Source organism: Silurus aristotelis (genome assembly GCF_946808225.1).
Source record: "Silurus aristotelis genome assembly, chromosome: 2".
Classification (NCBI taxonomy): Eukaryota; Metazoa; Chordata; class Actinopteri; order Siluriformes; family Siluridae; genus Silurus; species Silurus aristotelis.
This window is the reverse complement of record NC_139575.1, coordinates 29,594,495-29,612,365: the sequence shown is the minus strand read 5'-3', so window position 1 is coordinate 29,612,365 and position 17,871 is coordinate 29,594,495. Positions and strand designations below refer to the sequence as shown.

General features: G+C 37.7%; 1 long non-coding RNA gene across 2 annotated transcripts; it reads left to right on the top strand.

Moving 5' to 3' along the window:
• Positions 1-1,251: 1,251 nt before the first annotated feature.
• On the top strand, positions 1,252-4,577 carry LOC310718755. Of its 2 annotated transcripts, XR_014531262.1 has the most exons (4): positions 1,252-1,395; positions 2,338-2,362; positions 3,541-3,607; positions 4,425-4,577. It is a non-coding gene; the product is annotated as an uncharacterized lncRNA (long non-coding RNA). The 2 variants fall into 2 exon arrangements; XR_014531261.1 differs by lacking the exon at positions 3,541-3,607.
• Positions 4,578-17,871: the final 13,294 nt, after the last annotated feature.

The following is a 17,871-nucleotide window of genomic DNA, read 5'->3' as shown; positions in this document are numbered from 1 at the left end:
TGATTGGAAATATGATCTCAGTCTCATATCAGTAAAACAGACCTCAGGTTTGGGGAAAAACTGTCCTACTGACATAAGGGTTTCCCCGGAGAAGATCCTTACCAGGTGGTCTAGTTGACATTCAGTTTTTAGGTCACATCCTGTCCCAAGAAAGGGTTTGCAAAGCTTTTATCACTTTGAATTTACAAGTGTTTACGATGGTTTGGGTATTTAAGGAAATTTGGCGAAACACTCAGGGAAGCATTCTGTAGTCAGAACTTCCTACACAGTCTCTGTGTGTCTCTATTGCCAGTTAAAGAAACTCTTTAACAATACTTTTGTAAACTGCATTGCTAAAATACAGAGTTGGCAAAAGTTCACACATCCATTACTTAAGTAGAAGTACAGATACTCATGTTTTAAAATACTCGGGTAAAAGTTGAAGTACTGATTATACCTTTTTACTTAAGTGAAAGTAAAGAAGTCTTGGCTCAGACATGTACTTAAGCAAAAAGTAGTTATTACTTCTACCTGTTTTAGCTGTTAACTGGACCTCACATCATATTAATGTTAGATAGATAGATAGATAGATAGATAGATAGATAGATAGATAGATAGATAGATAGATAGATAGATAGATAGATAGATAGATAGATAGATAGATAAAACTTTATTGTAATTGCATAGTACAGGTACACAGCAACGAAATGCAGTTTGGCATCTACCAGAAGTGCAAAAAGTGCAGATAAATATGTAAGCATATGTACAGTGATTAAATATAAAAGCTATAACAGTGCAGAGATGTGTGGACATCATTAAGAGCCTTTGCTATGTTAACACATGGACAGATAATGTGGTGATAACGGAAAAAGTGCACCTCTTCGAGTCAAGACAAGAAGCTTTTATATATAATCATAGACATTTTACAGATTTGAATGATGTATTGTTTCTATCTGTACGATCAATAAAGACAATATTTTAAGTTTGTTTCGCCATTATGAGGGAAAAACCCACAAAACGCCACCCAGAGGGTTAATTGTGTGAAACATGGCGGATTTGGTGTTTGATTTGAGACTTGGCGCAGAAATAAAACAAAAGTTTACTGATTAAAAATATTTTTCGGTGGAGTTTATTTTTTTATTTTATATCTAAGTAAAGAAAGGATGTCGTGAATAAGTGTACGTTTTGCTGGATGTATTAATTTTGCCTCTTTTATATTTAGTTATTTATTTATGTATTACATTTTTTTTTTATAAAAAAATTTCACAGGCATTAACTGTGACATTTCACAATATAGTACAGTGTTGAGACTTTTATTGTGAAAATAATGCCATCAGCGAAATCACGGGAAGCGGCTGTGACTTTCCTCCCGCGCTCGCGCTATCTTTGAGTTCTTTCATCTCTGCGGATTCAGTGGTAAGTTTTAAAATGTGCAAATTTGTCAATTAAATGACAGATTTTTTTTTTATATGTGATAGTGCATGAAGTATCAGCCAAATTTCGTTAGTTGTAGGTTTTGTTGTCGCGCTGTTGTCGCGCTGTAGGTTGGACCGCGGAATTTAAAAAAGAAAGAAATGAACAGACGTTGGAATGTTAATTGTACTATGTACTGTGTTAAGTGTACTGTGTTAAGGGTTAAATGTACTGTGTTAAGGGTTAAATGTACTGTGTTAAGTGTACTGTGTTAAGGGTTAAATGTACAGTGTTAAGTGTACCGTGTTAAGGGTTAAATGTACTGTGTTAAGTGTACTGCGTTAAGGGTTAAATGTACTGTGTTAAGTGTACTGTGTTAAGGGTTAAATGTACTGTGTTAAGTGTACTGTGTTAAGGGTTAAATGTACTGTGTTAAGTGTACTGTGTTAAGGGTTAAATGTACTGTGTTAAGTGTACTGTGTTAAGGGTTAAATGTACTGTGTTAAGTGTACTGTGTTAAGGGTTAAATGTACTGTGTTAAGTGTACTGTGTTAAGGGTTAAATGTACTGTGTTAAGTGTACAGTGTTAAGGGTTAAATGTACTGTGTTAAGTGTACCGTGTTAAGGGTTAAATGTACTGTGTTAAGTGTACCGTGTTAAGGGTTAAATGTACTGTGTTAAGTGTACCGTGTTAAGGGTTAAATGTACAGTGTTAAGTGTACCGTGTTAAGGGTTAAATGTACAGTGTTAAGTGTACCGTGTTAAGGGTTAAATGTACTGTGTTAAGTGTACTGCGTTAAGGGTTAAATGTACTGTGTTAAGTGTACTGTGTTAAATGTACTACTGTGAGACCATATTTTAAGCCTTATTTTTTTTTTTAAATAACATTATCTGTTAACTGAAGTTTTTCTTGGTGCTTAAACGTTCTCTCTTTCTTTACTGTAGGTTCTTCCCACAGCATCTTTTTGCGGTAAGTTAACCACTGGGGAATAAAGTAAAACGTTATTCTGGTATAACGTTATTCTGTGGCCTGAATGTATATAAATGAGACATTATGGCTGTTATTATCAGCTAGAAAAATGAACGTTATATGCCCGGTTTCAGTAAAACCAGGTTGTAGTGTCGTGGATTAGGACAAAAGTTAATTCATTTCAAACTTGTGCCTTTAGCTGTGTGTGAGAGAGGTACAGAGCAGCCGCGATCTGTCTCGTCAAATGAAAAATGAAGTGCTCATGTCAATGTTCGAACATTTAAAAAAAAAAGAAAGAAAGAAAGAATAATAATTCTATTGTCTTGTCTCAGAAAAATTCCACTGCCAAATGTTTTTTTATACCACTGATAAATGTGCGCCTGCGCGGCAGTGTTCTTACTGTTAGACTAAGCTAAACCCTTGTGTTTGCAAGTACACACACTTTAGCCTACTGTGATTTTTAGCTGAACGTAATTTATGAGTTTATAATTATTGGTTTTTAATCATCTTGTTTGTATTTATGAGCAGTAGTGGGGGTGGTGAGCTTTCTAACTAAGTTACACACATCGTTCATTTTAGGGTTGACACACTAGTTGTCTTGTCCCTTAGTTTTATACTTTAATGTGTTTAAGATGTTTTTTAACTTTTAGGTTGTTCAGTAGTGTTTAGTAACTTTCTTGTGTGTGAACCAAATATATTCACTTTGAGTTATTAGGGCAATCTGCTATCTATATCCTAATTAACAAGATCAGTTTCTTAAGTTCAGGCAGTCTGTTCCCTTTGGTTGTGCATGTTGAAAAGGGTACAGAGTTTTATGTAAGTGATTATAATGACAGGATCAGGGCATCAGTTGCTGGTCAAAATTCGGAGTCACAATCTGCAGTAGCTTGCAATGAAGTGACAGTGAAAGGCACAGTATACCGAAAGGGGATGTATGTTTTGCTTGAGAGAAATGATGTAGTACTGGAAAGATTTATTTTATCATTGTTTTTAATAAGTCTGTGTAGTTTGTGACTCAAAAATATACTGTGGTGAAGCTAAGTGACATTGGTGTCTATTGCAAATTAGGAGTAGCCCAAGAGGATTATGTTTTGCATCAAATTTGCTGGACCACTATCCTCTTCCATCATACAAAATGTGTGATGTATCACTTATTGCTCTCCACCATTCTTTTCCAGAGGCAGTTTAAGCTAAATGTGACAGAGGTAGCGGAAAAAGGCAGGACGAGTGGAGCAAGCTGCTTTGGTAAAAATGCATACACAAGATATTGCAAATTTATTGGGTGTACTTTATAATAACATGTTTTTAAACAGTGACACAGGTCCTGTTTTGTTGTTTTGTTTTGTTGTACATGATTCTGTTCTGTTGTGTTTTCATCACAGTGATGCTAAAAAAAAATGTGATCATTAAATTGTGCATAATCTTAGCTTGTTTAAGACATTAGTTTAAAAGTCACCCTTCTTTTGTTGATTGCTTGAGACATGTTTTTATCTGACTTGATGTGTTTTTCTGTATAGTTGTAAATAGTTAAATCGAGTAAGCGTATAATGCAAAGGATGAGTATATTTAGTGATTATTGTTGTGGAAATGTTGGAAAACTTGTAGATGTAATTTGGTTAAAAAAAAACTATAGTATAGTTTTATAGTATAGTATTTTATAGTTACTATTAAAAACTGTTAGCATATAAGGATGTAAATGGTCTTGACAATTTGAATGCAACTTGACACTTTGCAAATTATGAAAGTCAGAATGTGAAAATGATTAAACTTAAGCATACATTAGGAGGCACTCTGTGATCCATGTCACTGGCACATTCTTCTTGTTGGGTGGAGCAAATTCAAGCAAATTGATAAAATTTTCATTTTATTAAAGAGAAAATCCATACCAAAATTGTTTATTTAAATGTTTGGGGTTTAACTGGACCAAAGTAATGTCACCTTGTTCGAACTGAGCTAACTTTAGTTTTGCTCTGTACTGCAAAAGCATTGACCAACTAAAGGCTACTTTTTCATCGTACTTGGAATAAACTAACAGTTTTTCTCTCTGCCTTTCTGTTTATAGGTGCTTTTTGGGCATTAATCTGGAGACAGGCACAAAGTCAAAGAAGCAGAAAGGACTCATCAACCAGCAAGTCTGTACACTCATAAGAAAACTTATTGATTTTGAATGGACGTCAGTCTAGTGTGATCCAAAATATTTTTTCTTTGTTTAGCTAGAGGCAGTTATCCACTTTGACACTTACTATGTTCTGTGTTTAGCTAGAGGCAGTTATGCACTTTGAAACTTACTATGTTCTTTGTTTAGCTAGAGGCAGTTATGCACTTTATAAACTTACTATGTTCTATATTGTCTCTTTGTTTAATAAAGAAACACAACGAATGAGTTAATGTCAGTCAACGCTGTAAAAAGCCTTGTTGCAATTACATTTTAATGAAGTTGAATCAACTTGAAATTACAATTCATTTAAACTTTCTTGACAGGTGAGGAGTTGCTAATAATTATAAAAATAAACATAAAATAACTTAAGCTAATTAAAATTCATTTTTAAAATTTATAGCAACTCCTCATTGGTCAAGAAGGTGAAGTTTAATAGTAAATTCAAGTTAATTAAATTAAAAAATGTAAGTTTAGGTTTTTACAGTGTAAAGTATAAGCAGTTCTGGAAAATCTTTTTCGAGATAGTCATTTAATAATAAATAAATGTATGTATGTAATAAATGTATGAAATAAATGTATTAAATTTTTGTTTTTGTGTTTATTTGAATTTAACATTGTTTTAATGTTAAGTTATTGGTATAGCCAGTACTATTACAGTGTACACTGTAAATCTACAGCAGACTAATGCTAAATTGCATTACATTAACTGTAACTTAACAGCTAAATGCAATTATTATATGGAATAATGCTGCTATATCACAGTAATCTAAAAGACATTACTTGTAATTTCACAGTAAAATAATATATTACTAAAGGAGCATACTGCTAAATCACAGTAATACGAAGGCCTAACTACTGTGAGGTTACAGTAAGCAGCTGTCATTTCACAAGTCTTTACTGTAAAAATGACACTGTAACATACTGTGAAAGTACAGTAACAACATGACAGTAATTTACTGTAAAGTTACATACAGTACCTAACTGTGAAAGTAATGCAACTAGTTGCCAGTAATTTACTGTGAATTTACAGTCAAATAATTTAGTGTATATATACAAAACTAATTAAAAATGTTACCGAATGAATGTATCCAGACTGAAGCTCCACATATATGGAACACAAGCAGATGACAAGAAAAGATGAAGATGATCAGGAATGTGTCTGTTCTCAGTCATGTTTACATCACTGACTCCCTCTGTCTCATCCACATTAACCCCAAACTTCTCACTGCCTTCTGCCTGCTGATTCTTATCTTCGTAAAGAGTGAGAGTCAAGACTTTATACACCAGCGGAGTGAAAAAGACGCGCAGTAGCAGGAAATCGGTTGGTCGGCTAAAATCGGCGCGCAGTCAAAAGAAAAATGTTATATTTCACCAAATCAATGAATTAAAACTAAAGTAACAAGCCTGTTTCGAAAATGTAAGAAGTAAAAAGTACAGATATTTGTGTAAAAATGCAATGAGTAAAAGTAAAAAGTTGTCTGAAAAATAAATAGTGGAGTAAAGTACTGATACAAAAAAAAAAAATACTTAAGTACAGTAACGAATTATTTGTACTTCGTTACTTCCCCCCTCTGCTAAATTATTAGATTTTATACTGTTTATGTTATATAACTTTCTTTTTATTACTTGTTTTAGATGTGACATTTGTTTATTGATTATTGCCTCGGAAATAAATGTAACATTTTTTATTAACTCTGAAATTTCCTGAAATCATTTATATCTAGTTGATTATGTAGTCTGGTGTTACCACAAATCTATGACCAGGATAGTACAAACTGAAGGCTCATGAACGGATGGAGCATAAAGCACAATGTCTGGGACCTTCTGATTTCTGACTATCACTGACTTAGCAAGTTATAACTAAGTGGCTAAATACATTATTCTTTATGCATGAGCAAGCATTGAGCAGCCTACTTAAAGATTATTAGTTTAGCATTATATCCTTTGAGTAAGGTACAGTCTGGCGAGTTTGTGCTTGTGAGCATGTGTAGTGGCTATCACTAACTTAGCAAGTTATGACTAAGTAACTAAATCAATAGTTCTTTATGAATGAGCAAGCATTGAGTGGCCTACTTAAAGAATATTAGTTTACCATTATATCCTCTGACTAAGATTCGGACTGGCCAATGTGCCTCCGTGAGCAGGTATCGTTAGCCAAGCACAAGGCTCTAAGTGACTCCAGAACCATAATGAATGATTAATTGAAAAGACGGAATGCTTAGAATAATCTATTAAAATTAAAGAAGAAGTACAACCAATTAGGTCATCAGCTTGAATTAAAGATATTCAAGTTAAATCTTTATTAAAAATTGGAGTCAGATTAGAGGTTAAAATTGGATTAATGTAACAAAGTGCACTCCATTTGAGTAATCTATTGCCAGCCGCACGAGAAGGACTAACACGCATATGTGTGGATTGTGGAACACCAGTGGATTCCGTCGTTGGGCCATTGGGTGGGCACCCTTTAAAACTCTGATGTATGGAATGAATGGAAAGCCTTGGAACAGCTTCCTGTATGGAATCAATAAAAGTTTATGCTGCGATTTATAAAACAAGTATTGTAGTAGTAATAATTATATTGTTGTAATAATTGTGTGCGTCGGTTAATTTCTGTGAATTGGAGAAACTTACTGATAAAACCATCAATAGGTTACGTATGTAACCCTAGTTCTGACCTCGATTGGTGCGGTGAGACCAGAGTGCTCATAGGAGGACGCAATAGCGCCAATAATCCATCTTTTAAAGGGTCTGCTTATGAGCAGGAAGGCCTCTCCTTGGAGGGCCATAGCAAATGAACAATTGTTCTGAATTCATCCATGGACTTGTCCTGTAGACATAGCAGTCCAGTGCTTGGACTGGGCACAGCAGGTTAAATTTCTGGAGGATTGAATGCCTGGAGCCTAACAGATCGTGGGACGACCGAGGGCACCTTGGGGACCTTACCTGAGCTAGGGTGCAGAAAGGCACTGGCCATGCCTGGAGAAAACTCCAGAAAGCAGTGGCAACAGAGAGGGCCTGTAGATCACCTACTCTCCTCAGAGAGCAGATAGCCAGCAAAAACGCAGTCTTAAAAGACAAGTGCCTCCATGAAATCTCAGCCAACGGCTCGAAGGGGGCTACTTAGACTTTGCCAAACCTCTCCCAGATCTGCTTCACCACATAAAAGGGGAGGCACCAGGGGTCTGGACACACCCCTGCTTCGACAGGGTGTCCACTGCCTTGTTCAACCGGCCTGGGATGTAAGCTGCTCTCAGGGAGAGGAGGCATGCCAGCCTGTACAGGGGGCACAAGCGCAGACCCCCCTGGTGGTTGATATACGAGACCACCTCGGTGTTGTCCGAGTGGATCAACACATGATGGCCTCTGAGGTCTGCGAAGAAACGCCTTAGAGCCAGAAGTACAGCCAGCATCTCTAGGCAAATAATGTACCATAGTAAGTGGGGACTCTCCCATAGACCTTGCGTGGAGTGGCCACTCATGACCCCACCCCCCTTGAGGGACACATCCATTGTTAGCACTATGTGATGACTGGGGACTTCCTGCACAGGGCCTTGAGATAGGAAACCGAGATCTCTCCAAACATCTAAGGCACGTAGGCATCTCCGCCTGACCTTGATCATACGGAGGGGATTGCTCATCCATGAGAACCCATAGGCCCTGAACCACCACTGAAGGGGTCGCATGTACAAAAGGCTAAGTGGAATGACATTGGATGCTGCTGCCATTAACCCAAGCAGTCTCTGCCTGGTCGAGAAGGGAGAGATAACCTGCTAGTGTCAACCTGTGGCATGACTCCATAGATGTAATCCAGGTCACCCAGGACCTGGACACCTCGGTATGCAGGTCAGGGAAGAATGGCAGACCCCGACATGGAGGCTGTGATGCCAGGAGCAAAAAAACGCTCGTCGAGCTTACTGGACGGAGGGGCTTTATGCTTATCCGCTGGCTTTGTACAGCTTCTGAACAGCATGCGTCACAACCTCCAGGAGCTCCCTGTATCGGGGTCGCAAAGAGCAGAGCGATCACATGGGCATGTGAGCACAGTGCTGGCAGTCGGCTTCGTTCGAGAACCGAACGGCTTCGTTGTGCTCTCCCCCCCCCCGTAATATATATCATGGTTAGGAAGAGACATGGCTGAAAAGTGTGCTTGGTTTTCTTTTCATTCTTTTTTGACAGACAGACAAAACAATACATTTACACAGATCGCTTCGTGAACAAACAGAAGCTGGCATCAGCTTCACTCCATGTGCGTTTTATACCTCCTGGTCATGACATCACCCCAACGGTGACAGCCTACCTATAATTTTGACTGTTGCACACATTATTTCAGAGCATGGACAACACACCCTCTTTCCCAAAGCATTCCGACGCAACTCGATTTCCTGAAAGGGAACAGTCTAATTGATTCACAAATAGAACTGATTTGATTTTGCAGGTTATGCTAATGTCACGCTAATGTTTGCATTTCTTTCTGGATGCTGCTATTGTGTAAAACCTATTATCACACTGTTTCTAAGAATTGAGTTTGTGTGTGTGAGAGACCATACAATGGTGTCAATTGCTTTACTGCATACAGTATATATATACTGTATACTGTATACCACATGAGTCGCCCGCGAGCCTTTTCTAAAAATAGCTGTTTCCTACCTTAAATCATTGTTGATAATTATTGTGAGAAATCATTAACATGATCAGTGTCTTCACATAGATCAGGGGTGTTAAACTCAGTGTCAAATCCGGCCCGACATACAATTATATCTGGCCCGCGAGATGATTTTATATAGATCTATTTTTATTGTTATTAAAGGCCCGGCGATATGAAGCGCTGATAACACAAACTACAGATCCAATAATGCAGCGCTTCAGCTGCCTTACCGAACACTAGGCTACCTGGGAACATTTCATCGTCAATCAAGTCAAGCTTCTGTTGATGTATATAACCCCTAGTAAAGTTATTGTGAAGCCCCTCACAATTTCGTAGAGAAAAGTTGATTCTGAAAACAGAGCCTTTCAAAACCGATGGGATTCTGAGTATATGTTTGATGTTTAGATGAGTCCAAATAAAAAAAAAGGTTTTGCTCTAACAAAAAGAAACTTATATGAGATGTATGTAAATTGAGATTTGAGATTATGTCATCAGGACTGCCTCACAACCACAGTTAAATATAGAAGTGGAAGCTTAATGGTTTGGGATTGTTTTGAAGAAGAAATAGTTGGAGACTTATTCTGGGTGAAAGGAATACTGAACCAGCATAGTCACCTTTCTGTACTTCAATGCCATTCAGTTGTGGCTGGACTATGGGTAATTGGAACCAACTTCACCATACAACAAGACAACAACCCAAAGAATAAGCCCAAGCTCTGTAAGCATTATTTAGAGGGCACATAGTTGGCTGGACTGATCATACATTATGGTCACCTATCAGGGCATAACATCATGACCTTAATATTATGTTGGTCCCCCTTTTGCTGCTTAAACAGCCCTCACCTGTCGAGCATTAACAGCATTAACTGTAAAAATTTACAGATTGCCTCAACCCAGATTCCACCACAAGATATATCAGAACGAGCTAATCCACAAAAAGGGATTAAATAGCAAAAAACTAGTTATGATTAGTAGTTACCATGATTATCATTGAGTAGTTGAGTACCATGAGTAGTTACCATGATTATCATTTAAACAATACATTAACCTGGCTTGCTGGGGGTCTGGTGCAAATGTGTGAATAACAGTGATTACCAGCTGCTGACCTCTGGCTAGATAATGTTATTTCCTACACTTAATTTACATTTAAAAGCTAAATCCTATTTACATTTCAAAAGGAAGAACAGTATAGAATATCTGAGCAGGAATTGTCCTGGGTTCTTTTTGACTCTGATAAACCCAAAGTACTTATTATGTTTTGAGACTGCTACACTATTAACTTCTTCTTCATTATGATAATCATTATCTTCACCCAGCAAGGGATTTCCAAAAAAAAGTATCTATGAGCTGTCTGTGAGGTTATTGACCATATCTTTGGTAAATAAAAGTAATATTAAAGTCAGAGAGCAAAGTGACAGTTGTTACAACCCGCAGTATTTTGTGGGTTGTATTGTATTTGTATGTGGTGTGTAGTTGTGTGCCATGCCGAGACTCCAATCCAGGTCTTCGGTGCATTCCAGTAAACTAAAGCCGTTCAACCTCTAGAACCTCTAGATTTACTCTAAAAATTTGAACGAAAGACTTGACCGATCCAGGGTTACCATAAACTAATCTGATCACAAATCCTGAGGTGAGTTTCCTGTAAAAAAGCAATATCTTTGGAGAAGTTCTTGAAATTTGAAAAAACTTACAGAACTAACAGTATGTAACAGTATGAGGCCTATTGCATTGCCAGCCAGGCCTATTGCATTGCCTTTGGGACTAATCATTTATGTTGTTGTAAGAATGAAAACAACATACAAAGATAATAAAGAGGGGGAAAGCTTGAGACACAAAAATGTAAAGGATATGTGGGTAAAACCAAAAAGAAGACCCAAAAATAAATAAATAAATAAATAAATAAATAAATAAATAAATAAATAAATAAATAAATAAATGTATTTATGACGAGAAGCCAGAATATTCGCTTACACCACCGATTAACCACGTAAAATCGTCAACTCCTAAAACTAAAATCTACACCTAGCTTAAAACTATCTTCAAATAAACAATATCATACAACAAAAAACATCATAAATCATAAAAAAAAAAAAAAAAAAAAACAGAAAGGTAATATTGGATTAAACACATTATACAAAAGTTCCTCCCAAGACAGTGGTGAAATCAAGGGCCAGTGGTGAAATCATTTATGGCCATTAACTAAATAGTTTCATTAGGTTCCCTGGTGGTCTAGTGGTTAGGATGCGGCGCTCTCAACGATGCGGCCCGGGTTCGATCCCTGGGAACCGACCCCAGCCATTAGGGTTGCACAAGCCTTAGTGCCGGTCCCAAGCCCGGATAAATGGGGAGGGTTGCGTTAGGAAGGGCATCCAGCGTAAAAACGTGCCAAATCAAACATGCGGATGATCCGCTGTGGCGACCCCTAGTGGGAGAAGCCAAAAGAAAGTTAGTTAGTTAACTAAATAGTTTCATTAACGTGCAAAACAGATACTGAGATGATGTGACAGACAAATTTTCCTTGCGTGCAGTTACACTAAGATAGAATGGGAACTTAAAACTGTCTTAAAGTTATTTACCGCAGCTTTAACCTGCAGAATTCACTTACTCGGCACGGAAATGCACCTTAGCACCATTATTCCCAAAGTTAGTTAGGAATGTTCTGCTGGTAAAACGACTTCGCTGCCTCAAGAGAGTCGAAGATCTGTTCCACGCCATTACAGCTCACTCGGAGGCGGGTCGGGTACAACATTCCAAATCATACAACATTCAATGTCCCTAGGTAAACCTACAAACCGTGTATTTTGGTGCTTCCAGGGAGATATCAAAGCTTCTATGTTAGCCTTAAGAGCTGTGAGCATATTATTGTTCATTGTGTTGGCCCTCTGCCTAAGACCCCTTTCCGGCAATTATTTGTTAACCATAATATGTGCTGCTACCCGGTTTCCAGAAGCTATTCCAATGCGCACCCTCAAGTCCAGGAGTGTCGTCAAAGCACTGGTAAAATTCTGTACTACGTTTAGTATGCCTAACTGTATACAAACTTATCGTGGGTCCAACTTTATGTCCCAGTTATTTTTGTAGGTAGTTAATGAGTTGAAAATTAAGCATAAGATTTCCAGCGCCTATCACCTGGAGTCCCCCGCTGCTGTTATTTGCTGTGCTTGATGCCATGCAGGAGTCACTCGGTTTTATTCCCTCTGAACTAGTGTTTGGTCACCTCGTACCCATTGAAAGTCTTACAGAAACAGTGGTTGTCCACTGTACCCACCCCGGAAAATAAAACTTTTCTAAAGTATATTCATGCCCTTCGATATCACTTAAAGCTGACCAGGGAAACTGCTCTTAAAGCCCTACTTTTCTCTCAGAACAATATGAAGGAGCGATTGGGAGCCTGTAAGGCAGTTTCCCAATCATTCTGTGCTAGAGATCATTTTAGCTTTGTTGCCAGTGCCAGAATCCTCACTCTGGTTCAATTCATTGGGCCATATGAGGGTAAACAGAAACCCCACAGACTATGTAGTGAGCACTCCTGACGGCAGACATAAAACCCGTGTCTGCCATATTCACTTACTGAAAAAATATCATGCTTGAATAGCATCCCCCAAGTCGAAGTCTGATTCGTGTTTGGTCCTAGTTGTTGCAGTCAGCCAATGAGACACCTTCTGAATATTCTGCTGGATGTGACCATGAGCTGGATGGTCTTCATCTTGGCAGGAAGATTGTGTGCTTTCTGTTCATTTGTCTAACTCAGATGTGTTACGACAATTGCCTAAAAAGTTGGGAAGTTTGCCTGCAGCTTTTCAGAAAGATATAAAGGCACTGATTGAAAGGTTCCTGTGTCTATTCTCTGATGATCCCTCTTGTCTGACCGTTATTGAGCATGACATTGACATAGGTGAGCATGCGCCTATTAGACAGCACCTGTATAGAGCAAACCCAGTTAAAAGAGCTGTTATGAGACAAGAGAGTACTTGCTTAAACATGGCTTACACAGTAAGGAGGATGTGTCTGAGGATGAGGATGATGTGGAGTTTGATCCTGAACAAGAGACACATTTGATGAAGAGGACAGCCCAAAAACTCCAGCTAATTTTGAAATAGACTGAGGATGCAGAATGAAACTGACAACACACATGAGCCTTCTTTATAGATACCAATGTTCAGACAATTCTGTTCATACTGTTCACACCACACCCCCAAAAATGATGAGTATTAATATGACACAAGAAAAGTTGTGTTTCCATGGGGTTATGTGTCCCCATAGAAGACAGGGTGGGTGGTGGAGGGGGTAAGCTGTGTCTGTGATGTGGGTAGTTGAACCAAATTTGATTTACAGAGCAACCCATAACTTTTATATGATGCATAGCTGCAAAAATTAGCACAGTGGTATAATAATCATACGTGCACCTTGAAACAGACCACTTGGAAATTAGAACGTAAATGGCATCAAACCAAATTGACAGTATTTCAAATAGCATGAAAGGAGAGCCTCCTGAGTTATAGAAAATCTCTTAGTGCTGCTACATCAGCATATTTCTCCACCCTCATAGAATATAAAAAGCATAATCCTAGATAGTTTTAGTACTTTTAGTCAGCACGATAGCAATATTAACAGAAAATAAAAGCACTGCACTAACATGCACACTATCAATAGGTAGTAATGATTTAATGAACTTTTTTTCAAATAAAGTTGAACACATCAGGCAAAAAATCCAGACGATTAATATAAATCCAAACTATTTTATAAATAACCCTGTAAACAGCAGTGTAATTAAAACAGACAATCAATTACTAAGTTTTACCTCTATTCAAGAGAATGATTTAATTTCATTTATTTCCTCATCAAAGTCATCAACCAGCATTCTCAATCCCTTGCCTACAAGTTTCTTCAAACAAATAATTCCAGAGGTAATTGAACCTGGTTGAAAAATTTATCAACTCTTCTATTAGCACTGGTTATGTACCTAAATCCTTCAAACTGGCAGTTATCAACCTAATTAAGAATCCTGTCCTTGTCAGTTGTCAGGATTGATCATACTATCCTGCTTGCTAGACTTGAGAATGTTGTTGGAAAAAAGGGAACAGCTCTCTCCTGGCTTAGGTCTTATTTGACTGATCGCTATCAGTTTGTTGATGTAAATGGTGAGTCCTCCACACTCTTTGAGGTAAAGTTTCACAAGAATCTGTCTTATTCCCACTGCTCTTCTCTTTATATATGCTGCCTCTGGGTGAAATTATACATAAACATGGTATTCGCTTTCAGCAAAGCCAGATGAGCGAGATCATCTTAAAAATGTTGAGGAGTGTGTAAAGGACATTAGACAGTGGATGCTTGATAATTTTCTTCTGCTGAATTCAGATAAGATGGAAGTACTTTTACTAGGACCACATGCGGCAAGAAGTAAACTTACTGATTACTTAGCATCTCTGGATGGTGTTTCTATCTCAGTGTGTACAGCAGTCAAAAACCTTGGTGTGATTATTGACCCTAGTCTTTCCATTGAGGCTCACGTGTATAATATTACCAGGATTGCATTCTTTCACCTTAGAAATATTGCTAAAATTAGAAATATGATGTCGTAACAGGATGCAGAAAAAATAAGTTTTTGTTACATCTAGATTAGACTACTGTAATGCTTTACTGCCTGGGTGTTCGATTAAGTACACGTATAAGCTTCAGTTAGTCCAGAATGCAGCAGCAAGTTTCCTTACTAGATCTAGAAAATATGACCACATCACCCCTGTTTTAATCAGTCTAAACTGGCTCTCAATTAAATCTCGTATTGATCAGAAAATACTACTACTGACGTATAAAGCACTTAACGGTTTTGAGCCGCAGTATCTGATTAAACTTCTGTACCAATATGATCCTCCATGCCTACTTAGATCAAAAGGTGTTGGTACCTCAAATAATGAAGACTACAGCAGGGGGCAGATGTTTTTCTTATAAAGCCCCACAGTTATGGAACATCCTTCCAATCAGTGTTTGGGACTGAAAACATATTTATGGAGTCAAGTCTTTTATCAGTAAATCTTTCTCAGGTAAAGGAGCAGATCTGAAGGAATCATGGATATAAAGTGTTCGGTGAACTGGGATATTTGTATGCTGTCATCCCCTCACGCTCACACGTTTACTCAGGTTTGTTGACGGTGTTGTGGTGGGTCGTCTTTTATCCCAGAGATCCCTCATGTCTGTGTTACCTTCTGGGTCTCCATTTTATTTATGCTGCCATAGCGAGTTTTCCCGGAGTCCCCAACTACACAGTGTCCTTAACTATTCCTACAACAAAAAGGATAACTAAGAATCCATGTCCTTCTCTTCCTGTCACCCCACTTCTCTTTCTTTAGCTCGGTCAAATTAAACATGCTCTTAAGGTTTCAGTGAACACTGTTCCAGCCCCTCTCCTTGGATCTGCCCACTTCATCCTGACATGCATCTGGATGGTGTTCTCTTTGATTGGAGGCCAATCTGTGTAGCAGGGGATGGTTTCATATCTGGGGATACATGAAATTATGAACTCTGAGGATTTGGACTGTAGTTTATATTAACAGCCTGCTACACTCAGGACTACAGGAGTCAGGACTACAGTTTGCATCTGATCACCATCACTGCACACATTGTTTATCTTTAATAAATGTACATTGGTTGCTACCCAGATGAGGATGGGTTCCCTCTTGAGTCTGGTTCCTCTCAAGGTTTTTTTCTTATGCCATCTCAGGGACGAACTTAAAGAAAATATAAATAACATCTTTTTCATCCTTTATCACCACATTATCTGTGTAAACCTGCTTTGAGACAAAAGCGGTATACAAATAAAAATGAGTTGACCTAAATTGAATCCTAAACCCAAAAGCCAGAGAGAATTTTAATATTTGATAGACAGGCAGCGAATTTTAATGCTGTGTCCCTTTGGTCTCAGTCGAGAGCAATGCATGTCTTCCCTCACCACATCCATAAACTGCCTCCTTGGCCTTCCTCTTTTCCTCCTTTCTGGTTGCTCCATCCTTATCATTCTCCTACCTATATACCCCATGTCCCTCCTCTGCACATGTTTAAACCATCTTAATCTCAATCTCACCTCCCTCACCTTGTCTCCAAAACGTCCTACATGCGCTGTCCCTCTAATAAGCTAATTTCGAATCCTGTCCATCGTCGTCACTATCAACGAAAACCTAAACATCTTCAGCTCTGCTACCTCCAGCTCCACCTCCTGTCTTTGAGTAATACTACTGTCTCTAAACCAAACAACATTGCAAGTCTCACCACAGTCCTATAAACTTTCCCTTTCACTCTTGCAGATAACCTACTATCACAAATCACTCCTGCCACTATTCTCCACCCACTCCACCCAGCCTGCACTTTTTTCTTCAATTCTCTAACACACTCTCTATTTCTTTGCACTGTGGACCACAGGTAATTGAACTCCTCCACCTTCTCCACCTCTTCTCCCTTCAACCGCACCGCACCACTCCGCTGCCCTCCCTCTTATTCACACACATGTACTCTGTCTTACTCCTACTGACTTTCATTCTCCTTCTCTCCAGCGCGTACCTCCACCTCTCCAGGCTCATCTCAACCTGCTCCCTACTCTCACCACAAACAGAGGTGGCAAAAGTACACACATCCATTACTTAAGTAGACGTACAGATACTCGTGTTTTAAAATACTCGGGTAAAAGTTGAAGTACTGATTATACCTTTTTACTTAAGTGAAAGTAAATAAGTCTTGGCTCTGACATGTACTTAAGTAAAAATTAGGTATTCATTCTACCCGTTTTACCTGTTAAGTGGACCTCACGTCATATTAATATTGTTAAGTGGACCTCACATCATATTAATATTTGATAGACAGACAGACAGACAGACAGACAGACAGACAGACAGACAGACAGACAGACAGACAGATAGATAGATAGATAGATAGCAATCGTGCAAATAGTGCAAATAAATATGTAGCATATTTACAGCATGTGATATATATGTAAGCATATGAACAGTGATTAAATATAAAGGCTATAACAGTGCAGAGATGTGTGGACATCATTAAGAGCCTTTGCTATGTTTCCACACGGACAGCTAATGAGGTGATACCAGAGAAAGTGCACCTCTTCAAGTATATATATATATATATATATATATATATATATATATATATATATATATATATATATATATATATATATATATATATATATAAAAATTAATCAGACATTTTACAGATTTGAATGATTTATTGTTTTTATCTGTACGATCAATAAAGACAGTAATTTATGTTCGTGTCGCCATTATAAGGGAAAAAGACCAAAACGCCACCCAGAGGGTTAATTGTGTAAAACATGGCGGATTTGGTGTTTGATTTGAGACTTTGTACAAAAATAAAACAAAAGTTTACTGATTCAAATAATTTTTCGGTGGAGTTTATTTATTTATTTATTGTATATCTAAGTAAAGAAGGGACGTTGTGAATAAGTGTATGTTTTGCTGCAGGTTTTATACTTTTTATAAAAATGGTAAAAACAGAAATGCGCGCTGAACTGATAACGTGCTAATAATATCGAGTGCCGTTTACAATAATTTTAATTTTGACAGCCAAATATATATATATATATATATATATATATATATATATATATATATATATATATATATATATATATATATATATATATATATTAATACAAAACGAATTAAAAGCTGTTTTACTGTC